This window comes from Suricata suricatta, chromosome 2 (assembly GCF_006229205.1).
Source record: "Suricata suricatta isolate VVHF042 chromosome 2, meerkat_22Aug2017_6uvM2_HiC, whole genome shotgun sequence".
NCBI classification, from domain to species: domain Eukaryota; kingdom Metazoa; phylum Chordata; class Mammalia; order Carnivora; family Herpestidae; genus Suricata; species Suricata suricatta.
The window spans coordinates 153,843,028-153,857,692 of record NC_043701.1 but is presented as its reverse complement, the minus strand read 5'-3'; the positions used below and the strand labels follow the sequence as shown (position 1 = coordinate 153,857,692).

Below are 14,665 nucleotides of genomic sequence, written 5' to 3'. Positions count from 1 at the left end.
ACCCTCTCACATGCATAAATGAAAGATTGCACACAAAGAACTCACATCTTTTCAAGCTTCAATAGTAAATATTCTGCTACTATATATTAAATACTTCATGGTTTGCCCAAGCTAAGATGAAACCACATCATGAATCAATTAGCGTTTTGCATTTTCTTTCATTATCTACTCAAAGCAATGCCTACTGCACCTCTAAACATTTCATTAAATCCAATTATACAGCAAACACTCCCAAAAAAACTTAGATTGAATTGTAGCTTCACTTAACAGTATATAAAATGCTGTGTTGTGACAGGTATCAACTATCCATTAGATACTGAATCAATTCATCTTAAGCACTACTAACTGCTTGTTTTTCTTGAAGCTAGATCATTCTGAATGTTTCCTGTTAGACCTATGAGTGCAAACGTATGGTTTCTGTCCTTCTCTGCCTATTTATTTTTGATTAGAGAAAAAAGGGGAAAAGAAAAGGAAAAGAGAAACTAACAAAAAACCCCAAATATTTGAAAATTTGAGAAAATGAATATATGAAATAGAATAACTTGAAATGATGGAAGTAAAATAGAATTTGAAAAATTTACAAAAACAAAAAATTTAGTCAAAAAATAAAGGAAAATATTTCTAATAAAAATAAAAATAAATTTTTAAATCTTTCAAGTAAAATACTTTCAAGTAAGTATTCAAGTAAAAGAAACGAAACAAGAAAACAAAAATTGAATAGATGGACCAGCAAACAGACTGAAATACGATTGATATTACATCATTTTCCCCTTGAAGTCAAAATATGAAGCACTTTATAATCCGTCAACTCAGCAGGTGGAGGGATATGTTGTGTTCCTGAAGAGCAACGTTGGCTCATTTGGGCGGGGCTTACTGTAATGGCTTCATTCTCCACTAGATGGCGCTGCTTAGCTCAGTGGGGTAGATCGCGGTGGCGCCTGTAGGCGTGTATGCGCATGAGCCAGCGGGGTGAAAATGGCGTCATTCAGGTACCTGGTCTAGTGTAAGAACTCTGTGCTCTCTCCGACCAAGAATCGCACACCCATCCTTTGTCTCCAGTCGCTGTCCATTACCCGCTTTTATACGTTCGTTACCACGTGGTCAGGTTGCCAGGCCACACCTCTCTCCTGAGTTTTATCTGAGATGCGTCTTTTTCCGACCCCTCACTTCTGAGGGACTGCAGCTTTGACCTGCTCAGATCCTCTGGGGCAGGGTCTCACCAAGCAATGGCCGGGTGGTGGCCGTACCCAGGAATGCTAGCGAGACCTTGCTACTGCCAACATCCAGAGACTTGCAGCTGGGTGCCAGCCCAGCCCAGAAAAAGTTCAAGAGATCGTGCAGCAGCAGCAGCAGCGTTTCACGGATTGTGGAAAATCTCGCGTGGCCGAGGACTCTCAGACCCGCTCTTGTCCTGGGGCTTGCCCTTTCCACCAGAGCACGACTAGGTATTGGAGCTGTGGAGTTTCAGACTCTGTGTTTCCCCTGTTTATGGAGTCTTAATGGAATTTAAACCCTCTCTTTTCTCCTTTCTCCGTTTTTAGTTCAGTTCCTGTGGCTGTTTCCACTTTTCCACTTTCTCGCCAGCTGCTTTTGTGGGGTGTGTTTTTCTCATCCTCTCCTTGTCTCAGCCCTCTCTCTGCAAGCAAAAACCGATCCCTGCCCTCCCGGTCTCCTCTCTCCCCCAGTTCGCCTCTCCCGGCTGCCGCCTACCTGCTGAGTTCTGTGATTCAGGTTGTGCAGATTGTTGTGTTAATCCTCAAGTCAGTTTTCTAGGTGTGCAGGATGGTTTAGTGTTGATCCGGCTGTATTTCATGTACACAAGACAGGAAAAAAAAAAAAAAGACTTCCATGCTGTCCCACCATCTTGGCTCCTCCTAATGTTTATTTTTGAAAGAGACAGAGAGAGACAGAGAGAGCGAGCCAGGGAGGGGCAGAGAGAGAGAAAATCCAAAGCAAGTTCCAGGCTCTGAGCTATCAGCACAGAGCCCAACGAGGGACTCAAACACACAAACCTCAAGATCATGACCTAAGCTGAAGTCGGTCGCTAAACCAACTGAGCCACCCAGGTGCCCCAGGCTTTTCTTAAGGAGAAAACTCAAGCAAACTTGAGCAATTTCTCACCTCTCTCCCCCCAAATGGGGTTTCATTTGGGACACACAAAAACCTAGTGTTTAAAAAACATGACTTCTGTCCTTGCATTTTAGGTTTGGTGGCTGAATTCACTTTTGAGGTCACTTTAAAAGGCCTTTGTTTCCAAAAAGGGAAAACCAGAGGGGAGTCCTAAGTGGGGGGAGGATGTGCCAAATTAGAACAACGGCTCTGGTGCGCTGGGGGGAGTGTCTTCCCCCAGGGGCCTGGTATGTCTCTGCGGACTGTTTCAGCACTCCATATCAGAGGATAGGGGGGACAGAGGGCTAGGTCCATGCCTTAGGGACAATAATGACCTGAAGGAGCAGAGCCACAAGAAGAAGGGGCTGAGCAGATGGTACCTGAAACTGTGTTTGGACTTGGAACTCAGAGGTGCTGAGTGACACCCAAATGAGCAGACTGGACTCCTGCTGCTGGTGGGGCCTTGAATGAGTTTTTAAGGATGAAAGCACCCTGGAAAGGGGACGTGGAGGCACGGACTTATGCACTCCCACACATAATAGAAATGCTGCAGGAGATGCATACAGCCCTGATGGTTGTCCTTTCCAACCCCATCCTGTGACTGGGAAATTTCCCAGATTGTGAGTCCCACCTCCCCAAGGTCAAAGGCTGATGCTCGCTCTCCTAACCCCCTTGCAACAAGGCATAAACCCTAGGCTTACCCATTGGACATTCCTCCAGGAAAGGACAAGAGGAACTTGAGGCTGCATGGACTCCATTCTGAGGTAGGGGTTTAGGGCACACTGTGGGGTTCCTAGCATCCAGGGGCCAGCATCAGTGGTGCAAGCCACACATGGTGTCTGTGCCCTGGGGTGGTCCCCTCTGTGAGATCATTGTCCCAGACCAGAAGTCTCTGCCACTAGTTGTCTGGCCCTCCCCTCCAGGCCTCTTCAAGCTGCATGATGCTTTTGCTGATGAATTTAGCCAACTGGGCTCCTGTGGAATGCTGCCCCCGTTGTGCTAACGGTTTTGCTCAGCCTCGGAGCCCTCTGGTCTGGCTTCATCAGAGTCCACTGCCTGGGAAAACAAGCAGCTTCAACTGAGCGTTTTCCGAGTGTGGACGGCATGTTCCTAATTTCTGCAAGCGATGCAGGAACAAGGCTAGGAGGCCTGGCTAACTTTCTCCCAGTTTGATTTCCCTCTCTCCAAACTGTGTTGCAAAATTAGCCATTTCTGTCTTGCCAACCACGTACCTCCCCCTTTCTCCTCCTCTCTGGCAATCCTTGCTGTTTCTAGCAATTGCCAACAGAGTGAGACCTGGCCTTGAGGGAGCATGAGTGAGTGTGTGAGTATGTGGGCAAGGTGGGGCACTTTTTAAAAAGCACGTTGAAGAGTTAAATATAAAGTATCATATTATTCCTTTGTATATCTTCTATTTGCTTTGTTGAAATTAGCTTAACATCTTCCGTATGTTCCTGACTCCCTTTATTATTTACCTTTAAAAAAACTCATTACATTGGGGTGCCTGGATGGCTCAGTCAGTTAAGCATCCAACTTTGGCTCAGGTCATGCTCTCATGGTTCATGGGTTTGAGCCCTGCCTTGGAGTCTGTGCTGACGGCTGGAAGCCTGGAACCTGCTTCGAGTTCTGTGTCTCCCTCTCTCTCTGCCCCTCCTCTGCTCACACACTGTCTCTCTCTCAAAAATAAATAAACACTTTTAAAAAACCACATTTTTTTAAATAAAAAAATCTCATTACAAAAGCAACCTACACTATAAGCAATTTTTAAAAATAGAGAAGAAAAAATAAAAAGAAAAATGACTTACAATCTCGGTGTCCTTAAATAAGTACTATTAACATTTTGGTAGTATATCTTCCTTGTCTTTTCTTCTGGGTGTATGGACACATGTATGTTTATATTATTTTTATTTTTTTCTTTTACAGTTTATTGTCAAGTTGGTTTCCATATAACACCCAGTGCTTATCCCAACAAGTGCCCTCCTCCATGCCCATCACCCCTTTTCCCCTCTTCCATCAGCCCTCAGTTTGTTCTCAGTATTCAAGAGTTCTCATGATTTGCCTCCCTCTCCCCAACTATTTTTTCCCTTTCTCCTCCCCCATGGTCCTCTGTTAAGTTTCTTCTGTTCCACTTATAAGTGAAAACATATGGTATCTGTCCTTCTCTGCCTGACTTATTTCGCTTAGTATAACATTCTCAAGTTCCATCCACATTGCTACAAATGACCAGATTTCATTCTTTCTCATTGTCATGTAGTACTCCATTGTATATATATACCGCATCTTCTTGATTCATCAGCAGTTGATGGACGTTTAGCTCTTTCCATGATTTGGAAAGTGTTGAAAGTCCTGCTATGAACATTGGGGTACATGTGCTCCTCTGCATCAGCACTTTCTGTATCCCTTGGGTAAATCCCTAGCAGTGCTATTATTGGGTCATAGGGGAGTTCTACTGTTAATTTTTTGAGGAATCTTCACACTTTTTCAGAGTGGCTGTACCAGTTTACATTCCCACCAACAGTGTAGGAGGGTGACCGTTTCTCCACACCCTCACCAGCATCTATAGTCTCCTGATTTGTTCATTTTAGCCACTCTGACTGGCATGAGGTGGTATCTCAGTGTGGTTCTGATTTGTGTTTCCCTGATGATGAGTGATGCTGAACATTGTTTCATATGCCTGTTGGCCATCTGGATGTCCTCTTTGGAGAAATGTCTGTTCATGTCTTCTGCCCATTTCTTCACGGGATTATTCGTTTCTCAGGTGTGGAGTTTGGTGAGTTCCTTATAGATTTTGGATACCAGCCCTTTATCTGATATGTCATTTGCAACTATCTTTTCCCATTTTGTTGGTTGCCTATTAGTTTTTTTTTTTTTTTGCTTCCTTCGCCATACAGAAGCTTTTTATATTGATGAGGTCCCAATAGTTCATTTTTGCTCTTGATTCCCTTGCCTTTGGGATGTGTCAAGTAGGAAATTGCTGTGGTTGAGGTCAAGGAAGTTGTTCCCTGCTTTCTCTGCTAGGGTTTTGAAGGTTTCCTGTCCCACATTCAGGTCCTTCATCCATTTTGAGTTCATTTTTGTGTATGGTATAAGAGAGTGGTCTAGTTTCATTCTTCCTCATGTTACTGCCCAGTTCTCCCAGCACCATTAAAGAGGCTGTCTTTTTTTTTTATTGTATACTCTACCTGCTTTGTCAAAAATGAATTGGCCATACATTTGTGGGTCCAGTTCTGAGTTCGCTATTGTATTCCATTGGTCTATGTGTCTGTTTTTGTGCCAATACCATACTGTCTTGATGATGACAGCTTTGTAGTAGAGGCTAAAGTCTGGGATTGTGATGCCTCCCGTTTTGGTTTTCTTCTTCAATATAACTTTGGCTATTCGGGGTCTTTTGTGGTTCCATACAAATTTGAGGATAGTTTGTTCTAGCTTTGAGAAGAATGTTGGTGCAGTTTTGATGGGGATTGCATTGAATGTGTAGATTGCTTTGGGTAGTAATGACATTTTAACAGTATTTATTCTTCCATGAGCATGGAATGTTTTTTTCATTTCTTTGTGTCTTCTTCAGTTTCCTTCATAGCTTTCTATAGTTTCCATCATAAAGATCTTTTATATCTTTGGTTAGGTTTATTCCTAGGTATTTTATGGGTTTTTTTGTGCAGTTGTGAATGGGATCAGTTTCTTGATTTCTCTTTCTGTTGCTTCATTACTGGTGTATAAAAATGCAACTGATTTCTGTACATTGATTTTGTAGCCTGCGACTTTGCTGAATTCATGGATCGGTTCTAGTAGGATTCTGGTGGAGTCGATCAGGTTTTCCATATAGAGTATCATGTCATCTGCGAAAAGTGAAATTTTTACTTCATCTTTGCCAATTCTGATGACTTTTATTTCCTTTTGTTGTCTGATTGCTGATGGTAGGACTTCCAGCACTACGTTAAACAACAATGGTGAGAATGGACACCCCTGTCGTGTTTCTGATCTCAGGGGGAAAGCTCTCAGTTTTTCCCCATTGAGGATATTAGCTGTGGGCTTCTCATAAATGGCTTTTATGATGTTTAAGTAAGTTCCTTCGATCCCGACTTTCTTGAGGGTCTTTATTAAGAAAAGATGCTGTATTTTGTCAAATGCTTTTTCTGCATCTATCATATGGTTTTTATATTTTCTTTTGTTAATGTGATGTATCACATTGATTGTTTTTGCGAATATTGAACGAGCCCTGTAACCCAAGAAATGAGTCCCACTTGATCATGGTGGATAATTCTTTTTATATGCTGTTGAATTCGATTTGCCAGTATCTTGTTGAGGACTGTTGCATCTGTCTTCATCAATGATATTGGCCTGTAGTTCTCTTTTTCGGCTACATCTCTGTCTGGTTTGGGAATCAAAGTGATACTGGCTTTGTAGAGTGAGTCCAGAAGGCTTCCTTCCATTTCTATTTTTTGGAATAGCTTGAGAAGAATGGGTATTAACTCTGATTTAAATGTCTGGTAGAATTCTCTAGGGAGTTCTTATTTGTTGGGAGATTTTTGATAATTGACTTGATTTCTTCACTAGTTATGGGTCTGTTCAGATTTTCAATCATTTCGCACTTAAATTTTGGTAGTGCATGTGTGTTTAGGAATTCTCTAGGGGTTCTTATTTGTTGGGAGATTTTTGATAATTGACTTGATTTCTTCACTAGTTATGGGTCTGTTCAGATTTTCAATCATTTCGCACTTAAATTTTGGTAGTGCATGTGTGTTTAGGAATTTGTCCATTTCTTCTAGCTTGTCCAGTTTGTTGGCATATAATTTTTCATAGTATTCCCTGATAATTGCTTGTATTTCTGAGGGATTGGTTGTAATAAATCCATTTTAATTTGTGATTTTGTCTGTTTCGGTGGTCTCTGTTTTCTTTTTGAGAAGCCTGGCTAGAGGTTTATCAATTTTGTTTATTAAAAAAAAAAACAACTGTTGGTTTCATTGATCTGTTCAACTGTTTTTTTTGGGGGGGTGATTCTATATTGTTTATTTCTGTCCTGATTTTTATTATTTCTCTTCTTCTTCTGGGTTTGGGGTGCTCTTACTGCTATGCTTCTAGTCCCTTTCAGTGTACTGTTAGATTTTGTATTTGTGCTTTTTCTAGTTTCTTGAAATAGGCCTGGAGTGCGGTGTACTTTCCTCTTAGGGACTGCCTTTGCTGCATCCCAAAGAGTTTGTATTGTTGTATTTTTATTTTCATATATATTTTTAATTTCTTCCTTAATAGCCTGATTGGCCCCATTGTTCTTTAGTAGGGTGCTCTTTAACCTCCATGTTTTTGGAGGTTTTCTAGACTTTTTCCTGTGATTGATTTCAAGTTTCATAGCATTGTGATCTGAAAGTGTGCATGGTATGATCTAAATTCTTTTGTATTTATTGAGGTCTGCTTTATGACCCAGTATGTGATCTATCTTGGATAATGTACCACACACACTTGAGAAGAAAGTGAATTCCATAGCCTTAGGATGTAGAGTTCTAAATATATCTGTCAAATCTACCTTATCCAATGTGGACACATGTATCTTTAAAAGTGGCACATTATAATATCCTTTTAAATCTGCTTTTTCTCATAAATAATGTTGCACACCTTGATATGTTCCATTAAATATTTTCCCACAACATCAATTTAATAGCAGAATAGTCTTCATTATTTAACAAAAATCCTCTTGTTAGACATTGGGATTATTTCTAATTTTTTCATAATAGCCAAAATACTACAGAACACATCCTAATAACCAAATACTCATCCAATTCATGACTATTTCCTAGGATAATTTTCTACATGTGGAATTGCAGGGTCAAAAATTTTGCAATGCTCTCAGGCTTTGGCATCTATTATACCCCCAGAAATGTACCAAACTACACTCCTACAAATTGGAGATATGTGTTCATCCCCGCACCAGCTATTACAATAGGCGTTGTCATGTTTTAAAACTCTTACAACTTTGATATCCTTTTTCTTTTTGAATTTAGATCCATGATTACTTCCCCTTGATTACTTTCTGCTGGTGGGGCATCAGAAGACCAAAGCTCACACCCACGTTTAGAAGCTGTATGACTTCTGGTAAGTAAATTTCAGTGAGCAATAGTGTCCATGTCTATAAGATAGAAATTGAGTCCTACCCTTGGCCTGCTTACCTCACAGGCTATGAAAGACCAGATGAGAAGTGGATGTAAAAGTCCCTTCAAAGAAGTCAGTGCCTGGACACCTGCCCAGGACACTTCACATTTACTCATTCCTCCACGAGGGTAGTCAGTCTCCCAGATGGCCTCAGTGAAGGATGCTTCCTGGTACTCATTCTCTCTCCCCTTGAGTCTAGGTTGGCCTCTCCCCTTGAGTCTAGGTTGGTCCTGAGTCTCATTTCTCAGTAGTAGGTGCAGTAGAAGTGACACCATATGACTCCTGAAGCTGGCCACAAGATTATCTGAAATTATAAAAGAGACTTCAATAAAGAACCACCCAACTGGCCCTATCAGTCCGCAAAACCATGAGAGGTAGTAATAAGTGTTTGTTTTAAGCCACCAGGTTTAGTGCTGTGTTGTTACACAGTAATGATGAGCAAACATCTGCCAAATCTTCTTCCAGTTCCTTGAATCTGAGAGCAAGTCTAAAGCTTAATGGTTAAAATTTATTGGCTTTGGAACTAGAAACCTGGTTCTCAAATTTTACCAACAATCTCTCTGCAACTACATCATCTTGTGTAAATTATTAAACTCTCTCAACCTTACTATACCAATCAGTAAAATGGTCATGACAATAGGACCTGCCTATGGCACTGTTGAGATCATCAGATCAGATAATGCACATAAAGTCCTTAAAACAATATCCGTCACATGGTCCCCGTACATTTCAACTCTAATGGTGGCGATAATCCCTACTGATGAAGTGCCTCGCTTATTTGGCTTCCTTATTAATTAAGTTTCTTAAAAAGTATATATCAAAATACCCTATACCCCACCCCTCGCCTCAACCACCATCCCTGTGACATCTTCTCTGGGCATTCATGGGATATTCAACATTTCCAACCTTGGAGATTTGGCTGGGGTTAAAGTCCAAGACCCGACTGAAGGTATTTCTAAATGGTTTCCAAAAGTCAATTTCCTTAAAGAAATGTTTTACATTTGTTGACGTCATTGTTCAAATATTTACTTGATTTATGGCCACATTGTTGAAGTCTGTTCTGCATTATCTTTCGCACCCATGTTTGTTTAAGGACTGAATCACACTTCTTGTTCCTCAGTGATTCTTCTAAATTCTAAATTCTAAAGTTTAGGTATAAGCCAGATATTTCTTAAAGACAGTCAAATGACTGAACTGTTTCTAAAAGACCCTCATTCACTTGGTCTAAATACATCTGTTGAGCACCTACAACATGCCAGACCCTAGTCTGGGCATGAGAGATGGGAAGGGGTGACAACCCAACCTCCAACCTTAAGAAGCTTACAGCTTGTTGGGGTTGGGATAGATGGAGGGAGAGAATGACAGGCAAGTGAAAGGCAATCATAATACTGAGAGAAAAAGGCATTGGAAGAAAGGCCTAAGAACCGAGGAATCCCAGAGAATACTGAAGAAAGGAGCAGATGGACGTGAGACCTGGTGGCAGATTCTCAGCCAGAAGCCATTCCCAAGCCTCTCCTTCTCTGACATCAGTTTTGGGGGGGTGGGCGTTAACAGAACACAATGCTGTGTTCTTCACACTGTTTCCTTTGTGGGGCTGATTGTCCTCCCTAGCTATCTTGCAGGAGGTGGGCCACCAGATCAAGTTCAACCAATAGGAATGTGAACAGAGTACATCACAGTTTCATGCAATTAAGAGCTGGTGCCCTTGCTTTCCTCCCGCTTTCCTTGCTGCAGTGACCTTAGAGGTCTCATGGTCCCTGGGGTTTGGCTAGAAGACAAAGGAGGGCCACCAGCTCACAAAAGTTGTAAGGAGAGCAAGAAATAAACCTATATTGTGTTAAGCCACTGAGGTTTCAGGGTTTACTTGTTACCTAAGCTTAGTCTGGCCCGTTCTACTATGCTATGTAATCCTGTGCTAGTTAATGAGATGTGGGAAAGTACACTGTGCAGTTTCTAGATGGATATTTCCCTTTCCAATACATTTTCTTTTATTGGAAAAAGGAGATAGGCATATAGGAGTACTCATTCATTACCCAGGCTAGCTATCTGCTTCTTAGTTCTTGAAAAGATGCCTCATTAGAGACATGTGGTGTTTGGGACCACAGCAGCCATTCTGTGAGCATAAGTATGAGACCAAGGGAATTATAAAGATGACAGGCCACAGTCTTCGAATTGTGAAACTGGGATTGTCTGATTTCATATGTCTTTTTAAACAAACAATAAATGTCCCAATGGTATCAGCTTTTTCTGTTACAAATATCCCCTGCTTTTGAAAGTTCATGTTACAGCCACTTTGCTTTCATGAAGGACCGACATTAGTGTGTGTTTTTGATAACTGAAAGAAAGCCAGTATAGAGGCAGCAAACCCCCTGAGCAGTGAACGGCACCACCAGGAACTACACTCAGCATCTCGGCATCATGCTGCCAAAACTTTTCTAAGAGCATCTCGGCTTTGTCTCAGTTGATTTTGTGCATCTGTTAGCAGGATGTGTCCTGAGGTATCAGAAAAGCCTAAGAAAAGTTACTTTTTGGGGCTGGGAATGCTCAAAAAATTTTCCATATAAATTAATGGTAATTGCTTCTTCACTTAACATCATGTTGGCTTAGGGAAGGTTTCATAGGGCTGTTCTATATTTGAATGGTGGGGGAACACCTGCATCTGCATCTGAACGCATCTGCACTGATGCCAGCTGCAAATGAGGCTGAGGAGTTGGTTATAATGGCTAAGTAAACCAAATGGAGGTTCTTGAGGGTGGGGAACATCACTTCCATCTCCTGTCTTCTCTTCATCCCCATCCGCACTATAGTCATTGCTGAAAAATAAAAATAGTCCTGGACAGTATTTCTCCTTCTGTGATGTGCTTTCAAGTTCATTTTCTGGCTTTAAGATGATAGAGGAGTGGCAGCATTATGTAGAGGCTAAGAGCTCAGTCTCTAGAGGAAGACACAGTCAGGTTCAAGGACTGGCCCTGCCACTCTCAATGCTGTGCGACCTTGGACAAATGACCTAAGGTCTCTACATCACAGCTGCCTCATCTGTATAACGGAATGATTATGGAAACTCCCATATAAATAGTGTTACTAAGAGAACAAAATGACATGACACATGAGGAGTTTTAGCATCTTGCTTGGGACACTAAAAATGCTTCATACACAGGATTCCCTACAATAAATTGGACTTTGGTTTTGATGACCTCCTAGGAGGCCAGTTAGGGCATTCCTAATGCAGAGTGGAAGAGATGGAGGCTTAGGGAGGTTAAGTGACTTGCTCTAAGTCAGAACTAGATTTTCATCCCACGTCTGGTGTTTCCCAGATCTTTCCAGACTAATTCACTTAATTAAAATTGCCAAAGAAGTCAAACAAAATAAGATTTAAATGTTGAGATGCTTCATTTAAAAATTTTTTTTAGCATTTGTTTTTTAGAGAGACAGAGACAGAGACAGAGCATGAGGGAAGGAGGGGCAGAAAGAGGGAGACACAGAATCCAAAGCAGGCTCCAGGCTCTGAGCTGTCAGCACAGAGCCTGACGCAGGACTCGAACTCACAGACTGTGAGATCATGACCTGAGCCAAAGTTGGCCACTTAACTGACTGAGCCACCTAGGCACCCCAAGATGCTTAATTTTTTATCTTCAATAAACAGAATCATTTCCATGAAGTTCACTCTTTCAAGAGAAGGGAATTTTTCCCGCGGTATATGTGTGAATGTGAGACTGTCAAATTTATATTGAAAAATAATATACTCTGGAAGTTGTTCTTAGTCATCTAGTATCAGCTCCCTGCCACTTACTTCCACCTTATAAAAATCAAGAGAAAGTGCACATCTTCACAGTCTATGCAAGGTGCCAGAGGTACTGTCTGCAGAATCTGTGAACCAAACAGCAAACCTGCCATTTTTCTAAGCTTTTTTCTTCTCCTTCATTAAAATCTTTATTTATTATCTCCTTCAGTATTTTATCATTCAAAACAGTCTGGTTTCTGTATCTTCGTGGCTACACGACTCTGGACAGCAAGTTAGGAGGACATGAAGGAATGCCTTTTACTGCGTCAGAATCTGGATCCGCGTGCCTGCCCTTCCTCCGCACCCTCACCCTTTGTCATCAGAAAGTGACTGATGTAACCCAGGCCCTTTTCTTTAAGCTCTGCTTAATGATTCACTTTCAACATAAGTCCAGGAACAAACACTATTAAAACTTGAATATTATTTGTTTTCTTAAACCTAGCTCAGTCATCACCTCCTTTGGAAAGTCTCTCTTCTTTCCACAGTGGGGTGACTTCTAATGGGGCACTGACGTCACTGTGTTGTTATTGATCTGTGTGCATATCCGCCCTGCGTTGGCTCTGCTAAAGGTGGGCCCCGCCACGCCCTTCTCTCCACTGCTAGTGTCTCACACGGCATCTCACCCATTGCAGACGGGCTAAATGTTTGCTGAATCAAGTAAGGAGATCAGTGCCCGTTACATCCCCTAAAATGGGTAAGATTTCTTCAGGAGACTTACCTCTAATACCTGTTAAAACATTGTAGTGGAAGATGTGCTGATCCTGGGGAAAATCAGCATACTGAGTCTGGTGGGCAAGAAGGTGAAGGTTATTATCAGATGCTAACTCATTCTCTAAGGTGCAGGCCATTCCTTCTTTCTCCGGTCACTTTGTTTGGGAGATGCAACATTAATTAGAGTCTCTCAGTGCTCCTGTCTACTTCCTGACCACAGGAAGCTCCCCAGGGCCGTCTTCTTTAATCCTTTCTTCATCTCTCCAGATTCTATGCAGATAGATCCTTTCCTTAGTCCTGACCTTTCACCCTTTTTTGGGTGCCACCACTAAATTGGCCACTTGGATGTCTTGCCAATATTTCCCACTCAACTCTCCAAAGCCAAAATATCATTAGATTCAACACAGAGAGCACAATGCAGAGATAATAAGGAGATCCAGGCCAACAACCACTGGATTTGCCTTAGGAAGACAGAGCATTAAGGATCTTGGAAAAGGTAATTTTGCTAGAATCATGGCACACAAGCCGAAGTGGTACGGACTCTCATGCACACTGCCTTTGAAAGCCTTGGCCTCCCTCGCTTTCTTGCCAGCCCACTATGGACAAGTCAGTCCCCTCTGGGACTCTGTTTCATCAGAAAGTCAAAGTTGGACTAGATGAGCAGTTCTCAGCCTTCAGGAAAACACCACAATGCCCTGGACAGCTTGTTAATAATGCATACTCCATGCTCCCCACCCCCCAGACATTCTGATTTAGGAAAAAGATCTAGGGGAGGCCAGGAAATCAGCATTTTCAATGCGCTCCAAGGATGAGATGATTTCCTGGTACTATGATGACGTTGTGCTGAGGCTGACCCCTCCCTTACGTGGTTTCTTCTCCACCAGCGCACACAGGGGACGTCTCTTTCCAGTCTCAGCGCCAGTGGTGTTTCTCTCAGAGATCAGCTGTGTGTTTGAACCACGCGAACGGTGTGCAGTTTCCCTGTGCTCAGCACCAGGCTCGTCGCTTAGAAGCACTCCATGGCCTGCCTTAGGGGCTACCCTTAGGAGTGGACCCATTCTACTCTAGTCTTTTACTCTCACTTTTTCCTTTTTTTTTAAATCTTAGTATAAGATCTGCATCTTTCGGGAGTTAAGACTTTCAATTTTCATTAGAATAAGGCAGTGTCTGGGGCACCTGGGTGGCTGGGTTGGTTTGGCTTAGGTCATGATCCCAGGGTCATGGAATTGAGCCTGGCATCGGGCTCTGCACTGAGCATGGAACATACATAAGAGTCTCTCTCTGTCTCTCTCTCTCTCTCTCTCTCTGCCCCTTTCCCTGCTTGTGTGTGCATTCTCTAAAATTTAAAAACAAAAAACAAATAAGACTGTTTCTGTACTGTCCGTATACCTTGATTATAGCGCCTCCTATGTGTTACATCTATCTGTTAGATGATGGCCTCCTCTACTAGATGGTGATGAAGGGGCTGCCTTTTATTATCACTGTGCCACTAGTACCTACCCTAGGGACTGTCACATAGATGGCATTTAATAGGTGTTTGGAGAATGAAATTAAAGATGTTGGAGAACTGGCATTGCAGAGACCTATGGAACGGGGGAGGGGTCCACAAGGGAGGACTTCTCAGACCAGAGGGATGGAAGAGACCAGTTGGTGTGTTCTGCTCTGCCGTGTTCCTCTCTAACTCAAGAAGATTTCCATGTCTCTGGTTATAACATCACCTGAGCAAACTGAGTTTGGAGAATTCACAAACATTTTTTGGCAGGGTAGAGAGAAGTTGGCCTTTGGCGCTGACTTGGGAGTTTGAAACCCAAGAATGTGTTTCTCTTTTTAAGTGATTTATGTCTCTGAGCCTCATTTAGTCTTTGGTTCCAATGGATCCTTAACTATCTTCTCATTTTGCTCTCTGGCATGCCCCTCAGGGCA

General features: G+C 42.2%; 1 long non-coding RNA gene across 3 annotated transcripts in view; it reads left to right on the top strand.

Annotated features, from left to right (window-relative positions):
• LOC115273273 overlaps window positions 1-14,665 on the top strand; it is a 33,419-nt gene that overhangs the window by 5,159 nt on the left and 13,595 nt on the right. For 2 of the 3 annotated variants that reach the window (XR_003900769.1, XR_003900770.1), the window contains exon 2: window positions 8,103-8,193. This is a non-coding gene — a long non-coding RNA (uncharacterized LOC115273273). Of the gene's footprint in view, window positions 1-8,102; window positions 8,194-12,200; window positions 12,272-14,665 lie in introns of those variants that run through there. The other variant, XR_003900773.1, reaches the window with a different exon arrangement.